Genomic DNA, 22,444 nt, shown 5'->3' on the forward strand with positions numbered 1-22,444 from the left:
ACAGATAAATGGCCGTAACTTGGGAGCCGCTCGTCCGATTAATATCAAACCTTGAAAAGGCACATACTCAGGTCCCCAGCGTCGATTGTGACGTCATACCAAACGAAGAAGAAGAATTGTAACGTCAATCGTGCAAAAAATAATAATAATAATAAACATTAATTGTAACGTCATTCATGACGTCATAGCACCGTGTCTTGTCATTGGTTTGGTAAATAAATGGCCGTAACTTGGGAACCGCTTGTCCGATTAATATCAAACCTTGAAAAGGCACATCCACAGGTCCCTAGCAATATTCCTGACAAGTTTCAATCAGATCGGACCGGTGCTCGTCGAGAAACGACGGTCGCATACAGACACACAAACATACAGTCATATACACACACACACACACACACACACACACACACACACACACACACACACACACACACACACACACACACACACACACACACACACACACACACACACACACACACACATTGCTGGAATTATAGATAGATAAAATGTGATATAATAAGAACGTTACTTTTAAATGCAGCAATATTGGCGAACAGTCCACACTGCTGTGTCACAATTTTGGAGTTAATAGCATCATTTAAATTTACATAAAATTATAAAAATTTATGCTGACTTGCGGCTTTTTTTTACAATGGCTAAAAATACCTTTCAGATGACCCCAGAAAATATGCCCAAAAAAAATACATTTGCAAAAATCTATATGAAATGTTCATGAACTCCAAAATTGTGACGTCGCAATGTCAACTTACATCATGTTATTTTCCTTGTTTATTACACCGGAAGTTCACTACGATTTGTGGCATTCTGGGTACTATAAAAGCTCATGTAAACAAGCTAGCTGTTGGGTGCCTCATAGTCGGCATCAAATGCAGAGCACGCTCGGCTTTGGACACATTGGGACCTGGCAGCACTCGGGCGGTTCAACCTGAGACGTGTCCACCGTGCCAACCTTGGGTAAATGAAGACAGAGGTGCCACCAGGGTAGCAGAACCAAGGCATTCTGGGTACTCTAAAACCTCATGTAAACAAGCTAGCTGTTGGGTGCCACATAGTCGGCATCAAATGCAGAGCACGCTCGGCTTTGGACACATTGGGACCTGGCAGCACTCGGGCGGTTCAACCTGAGACGTGTCCACCGTGCCAACCTTGGGTAAATGAAGACAGAGGTGCCACCAGGGTAGCAGAACCAAGGCATTCTGGAACAAGGGTAGCACTGTGTGGCCTGTGAAATTCCAACTCTTAATGCCGGCCATGAAACCACGACACTCGCCAAATGCACACACAAACACACACTCATCCAACATCTCTCGCCCCCCCCCCCTTCCTCTTTCTTGCCTTCTCCTCCTCTTTCTTATATCTCCACTTCACGTCCACTGCTCTCCTTCATACATCTTCATCTCCCCTGGCCCTTTCATTGTCCTCTCTTATTCTGTCCAGGATGACCGATCATGATTATTTTCTCGGTTAATACCAACTGGTCTTGGAGAACAAAAACAGGTCTTATTCTTCAAATCGCCACCAAAATCAAAACGCAAATCCTGCTGCGTTGTATTTGTTAACCCGTTAATTTTTTATGCACAATCTTATTCTTACTTTCTGATACCATGTCGAGCATTGCCTGTGATAGGGAGTAAATATATACTTTGAGCTTGCCCAGGATCAAATCCGACATGTTATAAGCTTGCTGTACCTCCGTCCACCGTCGTGTCCTGTTTGTACCACACTTTGCACAGGTTGTACTTTCCCATCCTCGATACCATCAATACCATGCAGGTCCTGGAGGAGCAGTTTGTTTGACTTCCAGAAACCAAGATTTCAATGAAAGCTGACCGACAGAAACCAAGATGGTGAATTTTGTGTAAATAACTCTTTAACTCCACTCTGGCAAGCTTTGCTGACCTGAATTGACTGCACATGTTGATGGCAATACCTTAACTTTTGGACATTTCTCACCCACCCATCTCTCCACACCAATCACAGGTTACTGCGACATATGACCGTCCTTTACCTACGCTTCGACTCCGACGTCCACATCCCCCTCCACCAGCCACCACCACCACCACCACCTCACTCACCCCGTCCCTCCCTTCCACCACTCCTGATACATCTTCAAAGTACAATTTTGGCTCCGCAGTGTCGAGCACGGATTCAAACCAGTGACCGGCAGGAACTCGTCGTCCCTCTGCTGACGCTCCGTGCTGCTGAAGATGGTGAATGGGGAGGGGAGGAGGCTCGGCGAGTGAGATCTGATCTGCCGTTGCAACATCAGCAAGAGGGACACACGTGTGAAGCAACCACAGCGGACACAACAGAAACAACTGAGACTCGGTGAGTCAGTTAAGAAGATTGTTCACCATTTTAATCTCTATCTGAGCGATAGATTTTGGTTATATGTCCATTGTTTTTATTGTTTCTCTTTGGAAATTGTTCATTTATCCCTGAATTAATTTATTGTACTACAGCTAAGAAATATTTATTTATTTATTTATTTACATTGCTTTAAATTGTCAAATTCGGATTTTTGAAGACTGCTGCTGAAAAGTAATTACCGGACTTTAAATTTGTGTTGTGAATACTGGATAATTCCCCGATAACAATGTCCCATACATGTTTCAAGCAGATGCAGCATGGGCATGTATATATTTATATATATACATATATATATACATATATATATACATATATATACATATATACATACACACACACACACACACACACACACACACACACACACACACACACACACACACACACACACATCTTGGTACTAGGCATGCATTTCATCAAAGGTAAATATGTAACAATACACAAGATTCACTTATTCATTTGTATTTTTGCTCTGGGATTCTGATGACCATTTAGATATTTGTTGGAGGTTGAGGTGGGACCTGGTGGGTAAGGGGGGGGGGGGGGGGAGTTGACAACTATTTTGCAATCTACTTCGTTCTCCATGATATTTGCTTCAAGATGTTTATCATGTGATCTTGGCTATAGTTCTTCTCCATAAAGGTGTAAGCATGAAGCTTGGCGATGACGAATGTTCACGTTCCGTGATGAATCGGCTCGATACATGGTGAAGTAAGACATTTCTATCGTAGTTTGAAGGGCCCCAAAAAGGAACCTCAGAATGAACAGGATATTTAATTACAAAGTAATGGCAGGGTGGATGATCGTCAAGTTTAAAGTGAAATTTAAAATTTAATTCATCTTTGGGGATTTCAAATCCACATTTATTATAATCCAAACAAATTAAACTTGCTTACAAGTAACATTACAAAATAAACAAGGAAAAGAGCAATCAAAGATTGCAGACTCTCACCAGGACTGTGGTGTATTTCGTGTGGCATTTGTGTACTGGTGTGTTACGTAATTAATAAGAGACCTAACTAGAACTGCCACTTTATAACTGCTGGCAATGATGACCGGGTACCGAGACGTCCCGCTTTGATCGGACACCTGACACTGCCCCATGACATTTATTATATTCAATCAAATTTAGTATGGGATTAAAATAAATTCAATTCAAATCAAATAGAATCACAAGTAGTACGTATTTGGTGTTCTATTTAATTTGAATTGAATTAATTTTAATCCCATACTAAATTAAATTAAATAATAATAAACGTCATGGGTCAGGATCAGGCGTCCGACCAAAGCGGGGTTGCATCAAAGCATTGGAGTAATCTGAAGGAACCCAAGCAAGCAAAAAGCAAAGATGAAGTCATCAGGAAGAACCTGGATAGGAATCGCATTTCAGCTGCTACTCCTCCACCCTCAAACCCATCCACGCACAGCCAAGTGAGCCTCATATTACAAAAAAAAGAAAAAACAAGAACCCACAGCAAAAAAAAACAAATAATTCTGGCTGCCAGATTATGTGTCCAATAAAGTTGAAATTTAAAACATGTATTCCCCATCGCTACTAGATCATAAATGTGAAGTTTCACATCAATTAATTAAGCAGCTCCAGAGAAAAAACGATTTCATATTTTTCTTCCATCTGATATGGCTGCCAAACCATGTGACCTATGACATCATATGTGTGAACATTTTGTTCTTCATGGATAGGTGGTCATAATTCTAAAGTTTCGCCTCGACCAGTTCAGCCACTTCATAGAAGAAGATTTTTGAAGGTTCTTTTTTTAAAATAAAAAATATGGCTGACAAATCACAAATCACCGATGACGTCGTCATTTTTTTGTTGTTGTTGTTAAAGTCATTTTATCCCTAGATCACCCTCAAAATTTTTCATACTGATCAGATGTAGCGTTCTACATATGCAATTATGACATCATTATGACGGCACCTTTGACGTCATAAAAAAAATCACATTCCCCATGAGGAGTATTTGCCATGTGACAAGTTTCAAGTTTTTTTCCTTGTTGCGGTTTCAGATACAGAGGCCAAATTTTTTCAGTTTTGCCAACATGGCTGCCACACCACGTGACCCATAACGTCACATTTATCATTATAACATTATACATGAGGAGTCGCTCCGATGTTGAAAATTTCGTCTCAATCTGACAAGTGGTTGTGGAGAAAAACACTAAACTTCTATGCAGACAAACAAACAAGAAAAAGACGTTGTGCAGAGCACGATACTTGCAAAATACACACCCTCTCCAAAGGTTGCCATGGATACATCAAATTTTCCATTTCATTAAGATTAAATTTGACGATATTAAACAAAGCTCAGGTCAATCGGATGAAAATTGATTATTTTTCAGACTGAAATTGATGATTTTCGAAGTTTGACCTTGAGTTGACCTTTGACCTTTTGACCTCAAAAGTAGTTGGTTTCCTAATTCAGCGATGTACTATACTATGCAATTGCTCCTTAATTTTCAGGTTAATCAGATGAAATTTTCTATTTTGCAAGTAACAAACTCACAGTGGGGTGAAAACATAACCTTCTTCACCTTGGGTGGTGGAGATAATTATATCATGGAAGTCAATTGGAAAATCGGGTTCGTTTTATGGAATTTAGCTTTATGTACAACCTTTCAAGGAAGTATATAATGGTATTCCGTAAATCAATGGGTGGGTGTGTGCACACACACACACACACACACACACACACACACACACACACACACACACACACACACACACACACACACACACACACACACACACACACACTGTATATATAAATATATATACATACATACACTACCGAAAAGTTTTAGAACACCCCCATTTTTCCAGTTTTTACTGAAATTTAAGGAGTTTAATGTTTCAATGTACTCTGAAATTAAAGCATAGAACAAATAAACATTTGCAAATAAAAAAGAAATCATAGAATCGTTTTGTTGAACAAAATTTAATCTAAATTTTTGACTCATCAAAGTAGCCACCTTTTGCAGATATAACAGCCGAACATACTCGTGGCATTCTTTCTACAATGGAAATCAAATATTGTTTGGAAAGTTCTTCCCAACACTGTTGCAGAAGTACCAACAAATGTGTTACACTTGTAGGTTGCTTTGCTTTCACCCTTCTGTCCAGTTCATCCCAAACCAGCTCGATGGGGGTTAAGTCTGGAGACGGTGCTGGCCATTCCATGATTTGAAGCCTACCGTCTTGTTCTTTTCTTCTAAGGTAGTTCTGACATAGCCTGGAGGTGTTTTGCGTTGTTATCTAGCTGTAGGATGAACCCCTGACCAATTAGGCGAAGACCAGAGGGTAGTGCATGGCGCTGCAAAACGCTGTGGTAACCCTTTTGGTTCAGGGTGCCAGTCACTCTGTGCAAGTCGACTCTGGACTCTGGATCCAGCAAAAGAACCCCAGGTCATCACGCTTCCTCCTCCATGTTTGACAGTTGGTGTCACACACTGGGGAACCATCCTTTCGCCTACTCGACGGCGTACAAAAACCCTGCGTGATGAACCGAAGATTTCAAATTTTGATTCATCGGTCCATAAGACCTTCTGCCAGTTTTTAATAGTCCACTGGCGGTGCTTCATGGCCCAGGCAAGCCTCTTTTTCTTATTTTGCCATCTCAGCAATGGCTTTCTTCCTGCCACTCGACCTGTCAAACCTTCAGCTCAAAGTCTTCTCTTCACAGTTGGAACTGAGACTTCCTTACTTCGACCATTGTGAAGCTGTGCTTGAAGCTGCTGTCCTGTGAGCCACTGATCACGCAAGCTGTTAACTCTCAGAAACTTGTCTTCTGATTTTGTTGTGGCTTTGGGTCTGCCAGACCTCTTCCTGTCGGAGTTTCCTCCAGTTTCCAAGTGCCTTTTGATGGTGTAGGAAACTGTACTCACTGACACCTTGGCTTACTTTGCAATTTCTCTGAAGGAAAGATCTACACTTTTAAGGGTTATCATGGTCTGTCTGTCTTCCTTTGTTAATTGTCTTTTTCTTGCCATTATGATAACAATACACTACTTCCTGCAGTGCAATATTATCCAAATAATGCTTCAGAGGGTGCAGCAACACAGTCTGTTCCAACACTGCTTTTATACAGACAGAAGGTTTGTAACTAATCAACAAAAGTTGGGACACCTGTAGGAATTGTTTGCATCAACTTTCAAGGCTTAATTTACTTTCATTGCTGCAGAACAGCTGCAGTTGCTAACCCATTACTTGTTCCCTGAAAAGGGCCTTTTTTAACAACTCTGAAATTTACATTATTTTTCAGTTTTTTGGAACCGAAACTTTTTTTAACCTCTGGCAGTTTACTGCTTAGCTTTGTACCATTTCAGGTTATTCACTGGACTTGAACTGCTTAAATTTCAGTAAAAACTGAAAAATGGGGGTGTTCTAAAACTTTTGACTGGTAGTGTGTGTGTGTATATATATATATATATATATATATATATATATATATATATATATATATATATATATATATATATATATATATATATATATATATATATATATTGTGACGTCCACGGGACTTGAACAGTCCCGCCAACGTAGAATGAGCCGAAACGATGGAGGCGGTTTATTTATTTATAACCCAAACATGGCGGTTCTAATCGCTCTACCGCAAACGGGACGAGGAAGGTGGCACGAGTCGCTTTTCACTGAGTTGATGATGTTTATTTGTTTTTATTATTAACCAGAAATAACAAGACTCGGCAAGAAGAGGGATCCGGGGCGATTCGACGGGATGGTGTGGGATCGGGCGTGGGGAAAACACAGACAATTCCAATGAATATACAGATCTCAAACCCTGTAAGGCGCCAAGTACACACACACACACACACACACACACACACACACACACACACACACACACACACACACACACACACACAACGTAGCTATTTCTGGTGGTCAGGCTGGACCGTGGTGTGGACGCAACTGTCCCTGGATCAGCGTCGGACGAGCTGGCCTTGCTCTCGTCAGGGGGGGGGGGCAGGAGAAACCGTGGTGCTGTCGACCTCCTGGTCCTGGCCCAAGTCCGCTCACAGCCGCCAGGGAACCAGTTCTGGCGCCAAATTGCGAGCAGGAGAGGGAGACAGGTCCGCCCACCGTTCGACCCTGTACTCCGAGTCAGCAGAACCCCAGAGCCAACCAAGGTGAGGCACGAGGCTCAGCAAGGCTCCAAGACACGATGAAGAACACGATCGAATCAGCACAACAACAAGCACGCTCTCCGCGCAACAGCCTCCACACCAAAAAAACACGATCTTTTTGTCCCGATCTTCTTCCTCTTCCTTTTCGACCCCGAACAGAACCTTTTTATCCTCCCGTCCTCGTCACTTCCAATCGAGCCGTTTTATTGGCCCACCGCCGTCGCCTTCCGCCAATCGTGATCACGGGGTGGGGCCATCCGCAGCCCTGTCCTGTGACGTCACGGCCAGCCTCCAGGGACTACTAAAAGGGGTTTACGCAGACACACTTACCCTATCCCGTATCCCTATCTAATTATCATTTCCCCCTTGAAGAAATGAACATTTACTAGACAACTTATCACCACTGAATTGCTACTTATTACATTGAGATCCTGGTAAACTCGAACAGCATGGCATACCTAATTAAACATCCTAATTACCCTTTGAATGCATACCCCCCCCCCTCAAACGTAACAATATATACAGTATACATAATTCCCTCCACCACCTGAGGAAGATGGAGGTGATGTTTGCACCCCGTGTATCTGTTTGTCTGTGAGCAGGATATCTCATGAAGCTATGGATGGATTCAAACTAAATTTTGCGGACAGGTTGGGTATATGACGAGATCTAATTCATGAGATTTTGGTGAAGATCCAGGTCCGGATATGAGAATTTCAAAAGTGATTCATCATCATTTCAAAAATGTTAAGGACGGATTCGGATAAAACTTGGTCAACATATTGGGTGTGTAACAAGAGGATTGTTAAGTAGAGTGTGGGGTTTGCCTGACGGTGCTGAGAGAGAGAGAGAGAGAGAGAGAGAGAGAGAGAGAGAGAGAGAGAGAGAGAGAGAGAGAGAGAGAGAGAGAGAGAGAGAGAGAGAGAGATATATATATATATATATATATATATATATATATATATATATATATATATATATATATATATATATATATAGATTTGTCATGATTGAAAGATAGATTCTAAGTGTTTGACCATCTTATGATTTTGTGAAGGTCTGAAGAGATGGAAGTAGCTGGAAAATGCCTGCCTACCTGAAGGATGATTGATGCCACGGCAGAGAGTGATGTCGTCAGCAAATAGATAAAGAGGATTTTCCAGAGTGTCAGAGAGATCATTGTGGAAGGTTAGAAATTTAGAAATAGGATGTTTCTTTTCCTTGTTAGTTGAGTTGAGTTGACGCCCACCCCCTTCGCCCGACCCCAACAATGTTTGCTCAGTGGAGAGTTTCCCGTTGGCCTATAAATAATCTCATTTGATTGTGAAAGATCACAGGGTACTATTTCAAAATACCTTATTACTAAAGACAACTACTGCTACGACTTCTGTAATGAGAGCAATTATCCCCATCTTCTTGTACATTTGGCCGGTGAAAATTTTTTGGCCAAAGCCTTTCATGAACCGGATGGCCTGGTCTGACGTGCAACTGACGGTGATTTGAGCAGGAATTTGTAAGTTGTTCAGGGTACTGCCGATAGGTCATGTACTCTTCAGGAAGGACACCGTGGGGTCTTTGTCCACCAGCTAATGCTAACAAAAGCGACGCCTGGCCCTAACTTCCAATCGAGGGATGGCATACTCATTGATGCAACACCCGACCCGTGAAGCACAAATCGAGCAGTTTATAGTTGCGTCGGAAATCATACCCAGACGACACAGCTCAAGTCCGATACGCCTGCCTCCGTCCCGTCACACACCGTGTATTACTAAAGAATAGACAACATTCCATCCCCCTTGCCCTCACATTTATTGTCTGTGTTTGTGTTATTCGAAGGGTGAGCAAACAACTGCAAGTGCTGTACAAATATCAGGGCATTTGGAAGGGGATGCAAATATTGCTTTTTTGCTTCACCCATAATCTTTTATTCAGGTAAATTGGATAGGTTTGAAGTGGTGCATTTGTATCAGGTCTCAATAAAACTCGAACCTTTTTTATGCCTCCAATGACGAAGTCGCTGGAGCCATTATTATGTTTTCCGGTTGTCCGTCCGTCTGTACGTACATACTTACGTCCGTGCTAGTTTTCTCCGCTTTCTCTACAACCGCTTATCCGATTGACACTAAATTTTTCACCATAGGTGCGATGACTCAAGTCGAATGTTTGGATGATAATTATGACGTCATATGGCACACAGTGTGGCAGCCATGTTGGAAAAAAGGAAAAACGTTGGACCACTGTATCTCCGAAACTGGTCTTGGAGAAAAAAAAATGAAACTTGGCACATGTGAAGTACTCTCCATGGAAAACAAGTGTGATTTTTTTATGACGTCATAGGTGTCTTCGTTATGACATCATAATTGCGTATGTAAAACGCTACATCTGATTAGAATGAAAAATTTTGAGGGTCATCTTGGGCTAAAATAGTCCACAAAAAAAATTTGATGATGTCATCGGTCACGTGATTCGGCAGCCATATTCCTTTTGTTTTTTTTTAAAAACCTTCAAAAATCTTCTTCTCTGAAGTGGCTGAACAGTTTGAGGTGAAACTTTTGGCTGCTCTTAGAGCACCCTTATTCTGGACATTTCCATCTGTCTGTCTGTCCGCGAAACTTTGGTCAAGCCTAGGGGCTAAACCACTCAACCGATTCCAATGAAATTTGGTAGGTAGGACCAATATTTCTGGGAATCGTGTGCTTTCGAATATGGGACCCCGGGCCCCAGCAACGGCATAGCAACGGCCCTTTAAAGTGGTCAAAAAATCGAAAAAAATAAAATCGAAAAATCAAAGCTTAGAGTTCTGTGCGCATTCTATCTCGCTCCCTTCATGCCAATTTACAGCCCTAACAAAAAATATTTGTAGGAGGAGATAGGTTTTGGCCGAGTACATGTCAAACATTTCATAAACGGTTAATTGCGAATATCTCTAAGAGAAAGACTCTGATTTTCATGAAACTTGGGTGAAATGTGTACAATGTGGCTGGCATGTACACAAAAATGAATGGTTGCTATGCACACCTCCGTTGCTTAGCAACATATAAAATACTTTATCGTATATCGTACACTTATTGTGGACTGTACAAAAAAATCAATACCTCCGAAACTGGACCTTCGAGGGACCTGTTTTTTTGTGCCGAAGGAGAATGTCTTACAGCATCATATAAAAAAATTAAATATTAAGCAAATAGATAAATGGAATTACTACCAGGGCTGCCATTTGTTAGAGTCTCTTTGGAAACATGCCTGAAATTTCACAAGGCGGGTTTCTTGGCGCAAACTAAGAGGGCTGTGATAATCATATTTATTGTGCTAAATTGATTGATAGCATGTACATGAATATCGGCTAATCGCGTCGGCCAGCGTCCATCTAGAGCGAGCAGCCATGTCGCCTACCGGCTTGTCTGTCTGTTTGTGACCCTCTCCAGAGCATAGCTCCGTGATGTTTGATGCGATCTTGATGAAAATTGGACACAAACTAGATATCATGGTCTAGTTGTGTCTTTTTGTATGAGGGGTGTCCCACGCCCCTTGTGGGTGGAGCCACGCCCACTTGAACTTTTTATTTATTTTTATTTTATTTCTCGATTTTTTTTTTCTCGCAATTTAATTTCCTAGAAGCTGTGCGTAATCTCCATTAGTACAACATATAAAAAAATCCGATTTGATTTTGTCAATTTTGATGGAAGAGATAGGTTTTTACGGTAGGGCTTCCTCAATAATGCCCGCGAACCATCGTCGCCTCCCGGCTTGTCCAAGTTCTTCCTGATGACTTAATCTTTGCTTTTTGCTTCTTTGCGTTCCTTCTGATTACTCCAATCCAATTCTGATTACTCTAATGTATCTATTTGGTCTTCCATTTGATTTCAATTGAATTTATTTTAATCCCATTCTAGATTCAGTTGAATAATAATAATAAACGTCATAGGTCATGGTCAGGTGTCCGATCAAATCGGAGTTACATAAAAGTGGGACATCTTGGTACCCGGTCATCACTGCCAGCAGTTACAAAGTAGCAGTTCTAATTATGTCTCTTATTAATTATGTAGCACACCAGTACACAGACATGACACAAAACAATTCCTGGTGAGGGTCTGCAATCTCTGGTAGCTCTTTTTCTTGCTTAGTGATGTTATTGGTGGCTTTGTTATGATGTCATAATTTCTAGGATCTTGTCAAATTCTAGTCAAATTTCTAGTCAAATTCTAGGATCAGGGGAGGTTCACGCCCACTTTTCCTCCTTCCAATTGGTGAGCATGGCTCCGCCCCCCGAGGACATCCTGATCCGGAAATTTGCATATTGTTTTCTCCTGCCGGCCTATAAAACGGCGAGTGCAAGGCAAATCGGGAAGAGTCAGTTTTTGGTTGGAGAGCAGAGTGGGGCAGCGGCAGAGTGTGGCAGCAGCAGAGTGTGGCAGAGTGGAGTCGGGTGGCGAAGGCATCGAGTTGGGTTCTGCAGTCGGCTGAGGAGAGTTGTGGGAAGAGGCCAAGGAGCTCGGGTCTTAGGCGAGAAGGACGGCGGTCGGCGACGAGGTCGCGGTGGGAGATCGCTCGTCGCGGGACCCAAGCCAGCCAGCCATTCTCCCTCCCCCAGGGCATCAACAATTCTCCCTTTTCCCCCACGCTGAGATAGTGCAACAAAGGGGGCCCGTTCCCACCCCACTCCAAACGTCGTACCAACGAAACCCGCCAAGGAGCACGGAGTCGGGGCACAGCCACGCGGCCACATCTGCGGCTCGTCCGCCAATGCGTCACGAGGATGCAGGTAGGACCCACCCGGTCTCGCGGACCTGGCCGCTCCTTCAGGTCACGCGCGCATATTGGCCTACAGGCCCGTTTGCCCCCTTGTCTATGTAGGTGGCTTCTTTCCTTTGCTTTTGAGTAAATGTGTGTTGGCGCCGTCTGTAAAGTAGAACTGTGTAAGTGTTGCCGTGTGTACGCGTATTCGGTCGTAACTCTGCGTCGTTGTTTCTCTTGTTGTAACTGCTAAATGTGCATTTTGACTGTTTGGCTGTATATGTGTGCTCTCCGTGTGTTGTGTAATAAATGTGCATTGTGTGAACTGTTTTCCCGTTTCGCTTCGTCTTTTCTTCATTGACCCTCCATCCTGCTTCACGTAAAAGGGTTCGTAGTGGGCTTAATACGCCCGATAATTAATCGGAACCGTCGAGGCCGACGATAACACCGCTCGGTTATCCCGATAGCACGGAATGGACAGCTTAAGCGGTTCGTGTCCGGAGTCGGTCTGCGGCGAGCTACGATCGCCTGGTCGACCATCCGCGCAGGTACTTAGGTAGATCGAATTTGGCGAGCAAACCTATCCTGCGCGAATGGGCAATTGGCACGGTCGTGGTGGGGTTAAACCCCCACACGTGACTAGCTCCCGGCGTTGTTCCGAGAGGGTCACGACAGAATTGTCCGTTCCTGTGGGCGAGGTGGCCGCCATTCAAGTCGAGCGGCCGATCTCACGCCGGCGGGCGCGAATTCGCAACAATATTTTTATTAGCATACAAGCCTTCAAAAATCTTCTTCTCTGAAACAGCTGAACAGATCGAGGCAAAACTTTACAAGTATGATCGCCTATCCATGAGGAACAAAAAGTTCTCCAACTATAATGTCATAGGTCACATGGTTTGGCAGCCATATTGGATTTACCCTCAAATCTTTAGAAATCACTTTCTCCAGAACGGCTTGACAGATCAAGGGGAAACTTCACTCACATGTTCCCCAAGCGTTGGGGATACCAGCGTGTTCATGAATAATTGATGAGGCTCATTGTCTGGAAACCATAATAGATTGAATGAAAATATTTAACAAAATCTTTCTTTTGAACCGCTTCATCAATCGACATGAAACTTCACAGTTATGATCGAGTGATCACGTGGAATATATGTTTTAAATTTCAACCTGATCGCATAAATGGTCTGGCAGCCAGAATTATTTAATATTTTGAATCTGGGTTGAGTGATTGAAATCAAACTAGGTACAAGTATGTTTAATGATGTAATAATGTGGGCGGAGGTATATCTGGCGACGTCGCAACAGCACAGAGTGTCGTTATAGTTTACTATTACCGCACACACAGCCCTTTTTTGGAGGAATAATTAAGCTGCTTACTTTGGGTTGGTATGATAGCCTTGAGAAGGGGTCAGCAACCCAAATAACAAGAAGAGCCATTTTTTTCAACTTCCGTCAAAAACGCGGCATCTGGTTTAGCGTTCTCCCGTTGTTGACTTTGTAATCGATTTTTTTTTCTTCCTTGCAATCATTTTTATTTTGAGTTTGTTTTCGGCACCCATTACATCGAGGTCTTTGTCCTCAATTTTATATTTGGTTTTTATTTTTTTGGATCCTCTTCTTCAGCAATGGGCTTTGGTTTCCTCTCATGAATTGTTGTATTTGTCCCATTTCCTTTCTCAATTGTGCTCTTTGTGTCATTGTTCTCCATTTCCATGATGGTGCTTGGTCTCTGTCTGTCTGGTCCGATGTTGTTTGCCTGTTACTTTTTATTGAATGAGTAGTGCCACTGCAAACCACACAGTATTGATTTCCTTCAAGCAGGATGATTTTGGTACCATTCTTCTGAGTCCTTGGGTGGATCTCCTAACTAGTATTTTTTGTCATTTTATTGTTTTCTCGTCTCTAGAGTTGTGGACTTTCCCTGAGTGATATCGATCCCATCTCTTCTATTTTGCTGGCCAACTCTTCATACAGTCTACTCTGCTCATCATCATCCTTGTCTCCTCCTCTTATTTGCTCAGTTGTTTTCTCTTGTCTTCCTCTTCATTATCATGTACCATTCTTGCCCTTATTAACCTCCGCCATCGAAGATCGGAAGTTACTGTTTTCACCCCTTTCTGTTTGTTTGTTTGTTTGTTTGTTTGTTTGTTTGTGAACAGTATTACAGAAAAACTCCTCGACGGATTTCGACGAAACTTGGGGGGGGGGGGGGGGGTTAGGTCTGCTCCAAAGATCATGCCATTAGATTTTGGACTTTGTCCCCCCCCAAAAAAAAATGTTAGAGAATTTTTTTTTTGCATTTCTACATGTTTTAAGTGATTTCCAACACCCCCCCCCCCCCAAAAAAAATTAGAGAAAATTTTTTTTTTTGCATTTCTACATGTTTTAAGTGATTTCCAACACCCCCCCCCAAAAAAAATTAGAGAAAAAATTTTTTTTTTGCATTTCTACATGTTTAAGTGTTTTCCAACCCCCCCCCCCCCCAAAAAAAAAAAAAAAATATATTGGAGAAAAGAACTATAACTCTGTCAGCACTGTCGACATCATATTTAATGAATAAGATATAAGGTTCACTTGAGTGACCCAGCAGTATTGGCGGCGGAGGTTTTGCACTCTCCCGAGTGCTCCCCCTCTCGTCTCTTCTGTCTGTGTAAGTGTAATCTCATCTGGGTTTGTGGGCTGGACTTGTTCTCTCTCCAGGGGTAGATCTGCATCATCTGCTCCATCACACTTTGTCTCCGTTGATGTACCTTTGGTGCTAAGTTGTGGTCCATGCTTTGGCCTGCTCACTGCACAACCTATACCCGTGCCACCGCAGCCAGGTCCCTACCCCCTCCCCATCCCCCACGGAGTCCCCAAAAATAAGGTGTGTGTGTGTGTGTGTGTGTGTGTGTGTGTGTGTGTGTGTGTGTGTGTGTGTGTGTGTGTGTGTGTGTGTGTGTGTGTGTGTGTGTGTGTGTGTGTGTGTGTGTGTGTCCAGGCCACAACTCTTTCACCATTTGAGATTTTGCCATCAAATATTCAACAAACCTTTTATTTTGTTGTGAAAATATGGAGAAAATTAATGAATCATTTCATCAAAATGTCAAAGAGCAAAGTCGCAGTAAGTTCAAATAGGCCTTATCAGCCCATCCGCCATGTGTAAGCATGAAACTGCCTGGTTTTGTAATCTCTTCCGTGTTTCTTTATTTATTTACCATTGATCTTCATTTTGTCTGTCCAGGCCATAACATTTTTGTCATCTGAGCTTTTGTCATCAATTTTACATTTTGTCATCTATTAATAAATGATACAGTTTTTGTTATTTTTAGCTGTTGCTTTCGTCAAGTTTTGTTCAAGTACAAAGTGGACGCGGACAGCCTTTGCATTTTGGGATGCTTTCTTGTTATTTTTGCATTCCTGAAAAATATAATTGGAAACAGGTTCAACAATTACCAAACATGGTACGAATATAACACAAATTGTAACATCCCATAGCAGCACAATGCTCTCGACACCCTACTGATGTCTTTGTATGCAGGTTGAGCCAACCGTCAGAGGACCCGAATGTCAGGAAGGAGCCTTGAAACCTCCAGGGGAAAGATGAGACCTCTTTTACTCGAGTTATGTTCTTAATAGCCAGCACTTCTGTTTGTTAAACTTTCACGAGATGTGGGAAAACAATTCCATGCCGATGAGAGAACAACATGTAACTCCCACTAACATTACCTTAGCCCTATCTCTTTTATCTAGTCTCCTTAATCTCCTTCCATCCATCCATTGGGACAATACTCTGTGCAGAGCGCTGGTGCTGACGAAGCAGTCTCCTTGGCTATTGGGCACAATCCTAGACGGATCACCACTCCAACACCGGATAGCAGCATGCTGGCACTCATTTTGCCGACCTCGGAAGGATGACAGGCAGAGTCAACCCCACCTGGTATTAATTCAACACCCGAGTGGGATTTGAACTCAGGATCCTTGGATCCCAAGCCCACCACCTTAACCATTATGCCAACACCAGGCACTCAACCTCTTTATTCAACTCAAATCTAGTGGGTCGGAGGGGAGGGAGGTTCACAAAACATTACGTCTTGACCTGAATGACACATTTGCAAAACTTTTTCACTTTTGAAACTTTTTCTCAGTTATGCAATTTAATTCAGCCCGGTGAAAGTGACTTTTTTTAATCAGAGTCTTTCTGATAAGCAATATAATGATCAAATGTTTAGTGAGCAAATAACTTGTCTATCTTGTGGCAGCAGGATCGAAAGTAAGTGGGTAGATGGTGGAGGCATATCTTCCCACTTACTTTTTAATCCTGCATCCTCATTGGCCAGTTTATATTTATTTTTTGGTCATTTTTAGCTGCGTCGTAATTGCATCATCATTTGTGTGCATCTTTTTGCAGACATTCTTTCACCTTTTATATCTGAGAAGCTCTGTGAAAGTTCCAAATCTGAAGAAGTGCAATGATTTAGCAGACAGTATAAGAACAAATTTATACACACGCCCTGTATGTGCGCTGGCCTGTGGCCAGCCAGTAAGTAACAGCTGTTCAATGACCATGATGGATGCTGACTCAGTGAACCTGATAGCCATCTGTTGAAAGTTCCACCGAAGCAGCAAAACCTTTTCAGTTTCCCAGCAACGCATCTACCCACTTACTTTCAATCCTGCTGCTTCATTAGCCAAGGCACACGTAACGCAAGGCACACCTACGGAGGTGTGCGTGCCTGGTGCATGGCTTGCCGGTACCCCCCTACAGCGCATGCAGTCCCCCCCCACACACCCCTACTCCTCAATGTTGCATCACATCGGCGAGATTGCAATTCTCCACTTGCCAAAAACGTACCAGGGTGGTGGGTTACAGCCATGTGGTCGATGGGTGTGAGCCTTTATTTAGCGCTCAGTTGAATTATTTGTTTGTTCTAGCACAGACATCGCACTCGGAGATATTTCAAAACGAATGTTACGCAAATAAAGCACATGTATTCATTTCATCACTTGCTTCTTTCTGAACAGTGTTCTTGTTTATTTCAGCTATGGATAGGAGTGGTCAAAACTATATTTTCAAGTTAGAAAGTTTCTGATGAGAATATTCCAGTTGTTGTTTCATATGCAGCCTGTGGCTGCTAGCTGCATCATTTTTTGGAAGTGCATCTGTGCCATTGATGCTGTGCCCCTGTTACCAGTTAGCTGATACTTATTTTGCCTACCCCAGAAAGATGACAGGCTGAGTCGACCCACCTGGTGTTATTTCAACAGCACGATAGGGGCTCAAACTCAAGACCCTAAGATCTCAAGCCAGCTACCTCGACCATTATGCCAACACCAGTCTATTCCAGTTATATGGCTTGATATTCCAGGAGCAAAGACCATGCCAGATGGTCATTATTCAACATCCCCTACATTCAGTCTAGTTACCCTCGTCAGAGGAGATGGTATTGCATTGGGCTCTGTTTGTTTGTCTGTTTGTTACTAAGCAAAAAGAAAAAAAACATTTTGACAAGTATGTTGATCGCTTTCGTTTGTTTGTCTGTCCGATCACCTACAGTCACCTATAGGTCGCAATTTAAAACCGATCTTCCCGAAACTTCACCAAATGGTGGAGTTGGTGGTCTGACAGAATCCTATTTATTTTTGAGGTCAAAAGGTCAACAGGTCATCATAGAGTGAAGGTCAACAACTTTTTCAAGTTTCTAAAATCCTCAATTTTCATCTGATTGACTTCAAATTTGAAGAGGACTTGCATATCAGGTCACTGAGTTCAACCAACTATTATTTTGAGGTCAACATCAGCCAAAATGTCAGCACAGGACAAATTTCTAAAATTGTCAATTTTCATCCGATTGACTTGAAATTTTGAAGAGAATTTACATATCAGGTCACTGAATTCAACCACTATTATTTTTGAGGTCAACATAGGCAAAAAGGTCAACATAGGCCGAATTTCTAAAATGAGCAGAGTACCCGCCCAGCGGATGATCTTGTTCCAAGTATTCAACACGTTCTTCTGATGCATACCGTTATTTGGGCAGTGTATAGGCAAATTACAGCTCTGTATATGCAAAAACAAAAATAAAAAACATGGGTTATGTGCATGAAACAAAAACATACCTACTGCTTATAATTCAAAACACCTCACAGCACTGGAAAACGTGGGGACAGGGATACTGTACTGTAAATGGTGGAGCGTTGTAATACACTACACCGCCTGGAGCGGCGCTACACGATACACATTTACAAAGAGCATTTGCATCTCCCCCCCACCTCACCCCTCCAAGACAAGCAGCAAAGATAAAAACATCCCTGTACATTAACTGGGATCATGCTGATCCTATGTAGCAAGTCTGGATGTAATTGGCCGAGAACTGTAGGAGTAGCATGAAAAACAAACAAACAAACAAATGAAATTGCTCGTTGAGCAAGGAATTGCCAGAATAACTTTGTCATATCTCCATGATCTCTGAAAAAACAAAAACCTGGAAATCAATTTGGTTCTTATAAGTCGATAGTGCTACTGTTTAATGAGTTACAGCACTTAGTTTGGTCATGATCATAACTTGGAAGTCAATCGGACTTGAAATGGCGTTTTTATCACAATTTGACAGTTTTGACCCGACCCCCCCCCCCGACATTCGACCCCCGACCGCTAAGAAGGGTGTTGGTGTGACATCTCAATGAGACATATGGTTGGACGCAGAATTGGAAGATGCACATTTTGGATTTGGTTTGAAGTCGATACGACCATTTTAGCGGACGTTATTGCGAAAATAAGAATTTCGGTTTTTCGGTGACCTTGACCTTGACCTTTGACCTAGATTCACCAAAAACGACAAGTGTCTAAGTTGGACCATGGCCGACGTCTGTACCCAGTTTGGTCATGGTCGCTGAAACAGTGTGGCTGCTACAGGGTAAACAAACACACAAACAAACAGACACACAGAATGACACACACAACTGACCAACATAATTGCCGAAATCCGAAGGATTCCAGAAATTAACAAACATACAGCACTGGTCTGTGAACTATCGTAAGGATTGTCAATTTTCATTCCATTGACTTGAAATTAGAAAAGCATATAAACATCAGGTCACTGGATTCAACCACATATTATTTTTGAGGTCAACATTGACCAAAAGGTCAACATAGGCCAAAACGTAAACATAGGCCAAAAGGTCAACATCGGCCGAATTTCTAGAAATGAGAGATAGGGCCAAAAACTATGTATATCATGATATCTCCAAAAGTTGTGGAGGAGTTGCTTCGGTGACAAGAACAAGCCAATTAGATTTTGGTTCAAATGCAGCCCATCAGTGGGACACAAAACGTAAACTGTTCAGCCTGGTGGAGGGTTTGCACTCTTCGGAGTATTGTTACAGCGCGGTGACATTGCGCTGTTATATAAGTGGCTATTCTGTCCTGTGTCTTCTGTCACACTTATTGTTGGGTGTGATGTGGGCGGAGATTGCCGGGTGTATTGTGGGTGGAGATTGTCGGGTGTATTGTGGGTGGAGATTGCCGGGTGGATTGTGGGCGGAGATTGCCGGGTGGATTGTGGGCGGAGATTGCCGGGTGGATTGTGGGCGGAGATTGCCGGGTGTATTGTGGGTGGAGATTGCCGGGTGTATTGTGGGTGGAGATTGCCGGGCGGATTGTGGGCGGAGATTGCCGGGTGTATTGTGGGCGGAGATTGCCGGGTGTATTGTGGGTGGAGATTGCCGGGTGTATTGTGGGTGGAGATTACCGGGTGTATTGTGGGCGGAGATTGCCGGGTGGATTGTGGGCGGAGATTGCCGGGCGGATTGTGGGCGGAGATTGCCGGGTGGATTGCGGGCGGAGATTGCCGGGTGGATTGTGGGCGGAGATTGCCGGGTGGATTGTGGGCGGAGATTGCCGGGTGGATTGTGGGCGGAGATTGCCGGGTGGATTGTGGGCGGAGATTGCCGGGTGGATTGTGGGCGGAGATTGCCGGGTGGATTGTGGGCGGAGATTGCCGGGTGGATTGTGGGCGGAGATTGCCGGGTGGATTGTGGGCGGAGATTGCCGGGTGGATTGTGGGCGGAGATTGCCGGGTGGATTGTGGGCGGAGATTGCCGGATGGATTGTGGGCGGGGTTAATTCGGAAGAGCGACGTTTTTTGTGCTGAATCGTTTTCTGTGTGATGCCGGAAGTTAATTTTCTGAGCAGGAAGTGATCATCTTCCTGTTCCGTTAGTTGTTGACGCGCGGCGTTGTAACTCTCGTTCTTCATTGTTTTTTTTTTTTGTTTTTTTTGCACGTACGTTTTTTTTACAGCGTGGCGACATCTCGCTGTTATATAATTGGCTATTCTGTCCTGTGTCTTCTGTCACAGTTATGGCCGCATATGTCCCTTTGATCTGAGGGCTACAAATAGAAATTTGTCCAACGTCACAACTCTTCCCATCTTCATGCTAATTCACCGTGTCTACATTTAAATTTTATAACTGCAAAATTGTTTCATCATTCTTAACCTAGACTTTTACTGCCCCCAGCCGCACGATATCGAAGTATTCGCTTCTTGTTCTACTTTGTTCTGTTTTGATAAGTGTTGCTCTATGAGTGATTTTTCATTTGTTACTTACGAAATCTAAAGATTTCGTAAGTATGTTGATGACTTCCGTCCTCTGTTTGTGTGTTTGTTTGTAGGTACAGATAACTCGAGAATGGAAGAAGCTACCAATGTCAAATTACACCACGTGATTCAGGAGGGTGATGGCTAGCGCTGATTAGATTTTGGTCAAAATCGGTCACAGTGAGGTCAAACATAATTCCGTAAATTCATGTGGAGAAATTGAGTATTTTTGCTTCGCACGACGTTACGAGTTCGTTTTAACTTCGATTTTAATTTTGTCTTCGGTTTTTACGATCGCTTAGGATGCTTAAAACTCGGTTGTCGAAATTCTGGTAAAAATCGGATGTTTTGGAGACGTTTTAAGATTGTATAAAAAATATTTCACTTGCCGCATCACGGCTCGACAGGTGGTGCAGCGCGCTCGAGCAGACGCGTCGTTGAGTCACGTAAAGGTTTTGCGTGTGCGCGCTGATGGTGTTTGTGATAAAGATGGTGTTTAAAAGTCATTTTCTATCCCAATAAAGGTTATCGTCGCATGGCTGACTCGCTAAGCCGTCGGATTATGTAAAGATTGTTGGTGGATGGCCGAATATTACAGTTTTGTGACTTTGATAAAATAATATTAAATAATTGCGTGAAGAAATGGAGATTTTTGCTTCGGTCGACGTTACGATTTTTGATGGTTTGGTACAGAATCATCGTAGAAACTTCTGGTTTGCGTCGCTACCTTTTCTAGAGACAGCTTTTATTAGACAAGGTCAGAGGTCAAGTTGACGATTTCTTAAGTACCAGTCTATGACTGCTTGTTTGTTTGTTTGGCCGCACAGAACTTGAGTATGGGTTTTCTCTGGAACCGTTTTTTGGATTGACACGAAATTTTCACCATAGGAGTGACGACTCCTGTAGAATATTTGAATGATAATTATAATGTCATAGGTCACGTGGTGTGGCAGCCATGTTGGAAAAAAGGAAAAACTTTCGACCTCTGTATCTACGAAACCACACCAAGGAAAAAATTGAAACTTGGCACATGGCAAGTACTCTTCATGGGGAATGTATTTTTATGATGTCATAGGTGCCTTCATTGTGATGTCATAATTGCATACATGGAATGCTACATCCGTTCAGTTTGAAATTTTTTTAAGGGTCGATAGAAAAAAAAATCGATGATGTCATTGGTCACGTGGTTCGGCAGCCTTTTTTTTAACTTTCAAAAATCTTCTCTGAAACGGCTGAACAGATTGGGGTGAAACTTTACATGTATGACTGCCTATCCATGAGGAACAAAATGTTCCACATATGATGACATCATATGTCACATGGTTTGACAGCCATGTTGGATTGACTAAAACCTATAAAAAAATATCTTCTCCAGATTGGCTCGACAGATCGAGGGAAAACTTCACAAAAATGTTTCCAAGCCTTGGGGATATAAGTGTATTCAACAAATAATTGATATGTCACATGGTCTGGCAGCCATATTGGATTGAGCGATTGAGTAAAAAGTTCTTTCTCTTGAACCGCTTCATCAATTGACGTAAAACTTCACAATTATGATCTCGTAGTGATG

The 22,444-nt window shown here is 42.7% G+C and overlaps 1 protein-coding gene across 4 annotated transcripts in view; it reads left to right on the forward strand.

The window, feature by feature from the left end:
• The first annotated feature begins 509 nt into the window (after positions 1-509).
• The window catches only part of LOC147010978 (cationic amino acid transporter 2-like), a 73,444-nt gene continuing 51,509 nt past the window's right edge, over positions 510-22,444 (forward strand). Inside the window, exons 1-3 of one of the 4 annotated variants that reach the window (XM_085859666.1) lie at positions 516-1,871; positions 2,005-2,352; positions 8,617-8,747. The gene's annotated coding sequence lies outside the window, so the exon portion shown is untranslated. Of the gene's footprint in view, positions 1,883-2,004; positions 2,353-8,616; positions 8,748-22,444 lie in introns of all 4 variants that reach the window. The other 3 variants (XM_085859667.1, XM_085859665.1, XM_085859664.1) reach the window with 3 other exon arrangements.

This window comes from Eptatretus burgeri, chromosome 16, assembly GCF_056783735.1.
Source record: "Eptatretus burgeri isolate ZD-2024b chromosome 16, Ebu_testis_v1, whole genome shotgun sequence".
Lineage (NCBI taxonomy): Eukaryota > Metazoa > Chordata > Myxini > Myxiniformes > Myxinidae > Eptatretus > Eptatretus burgeri.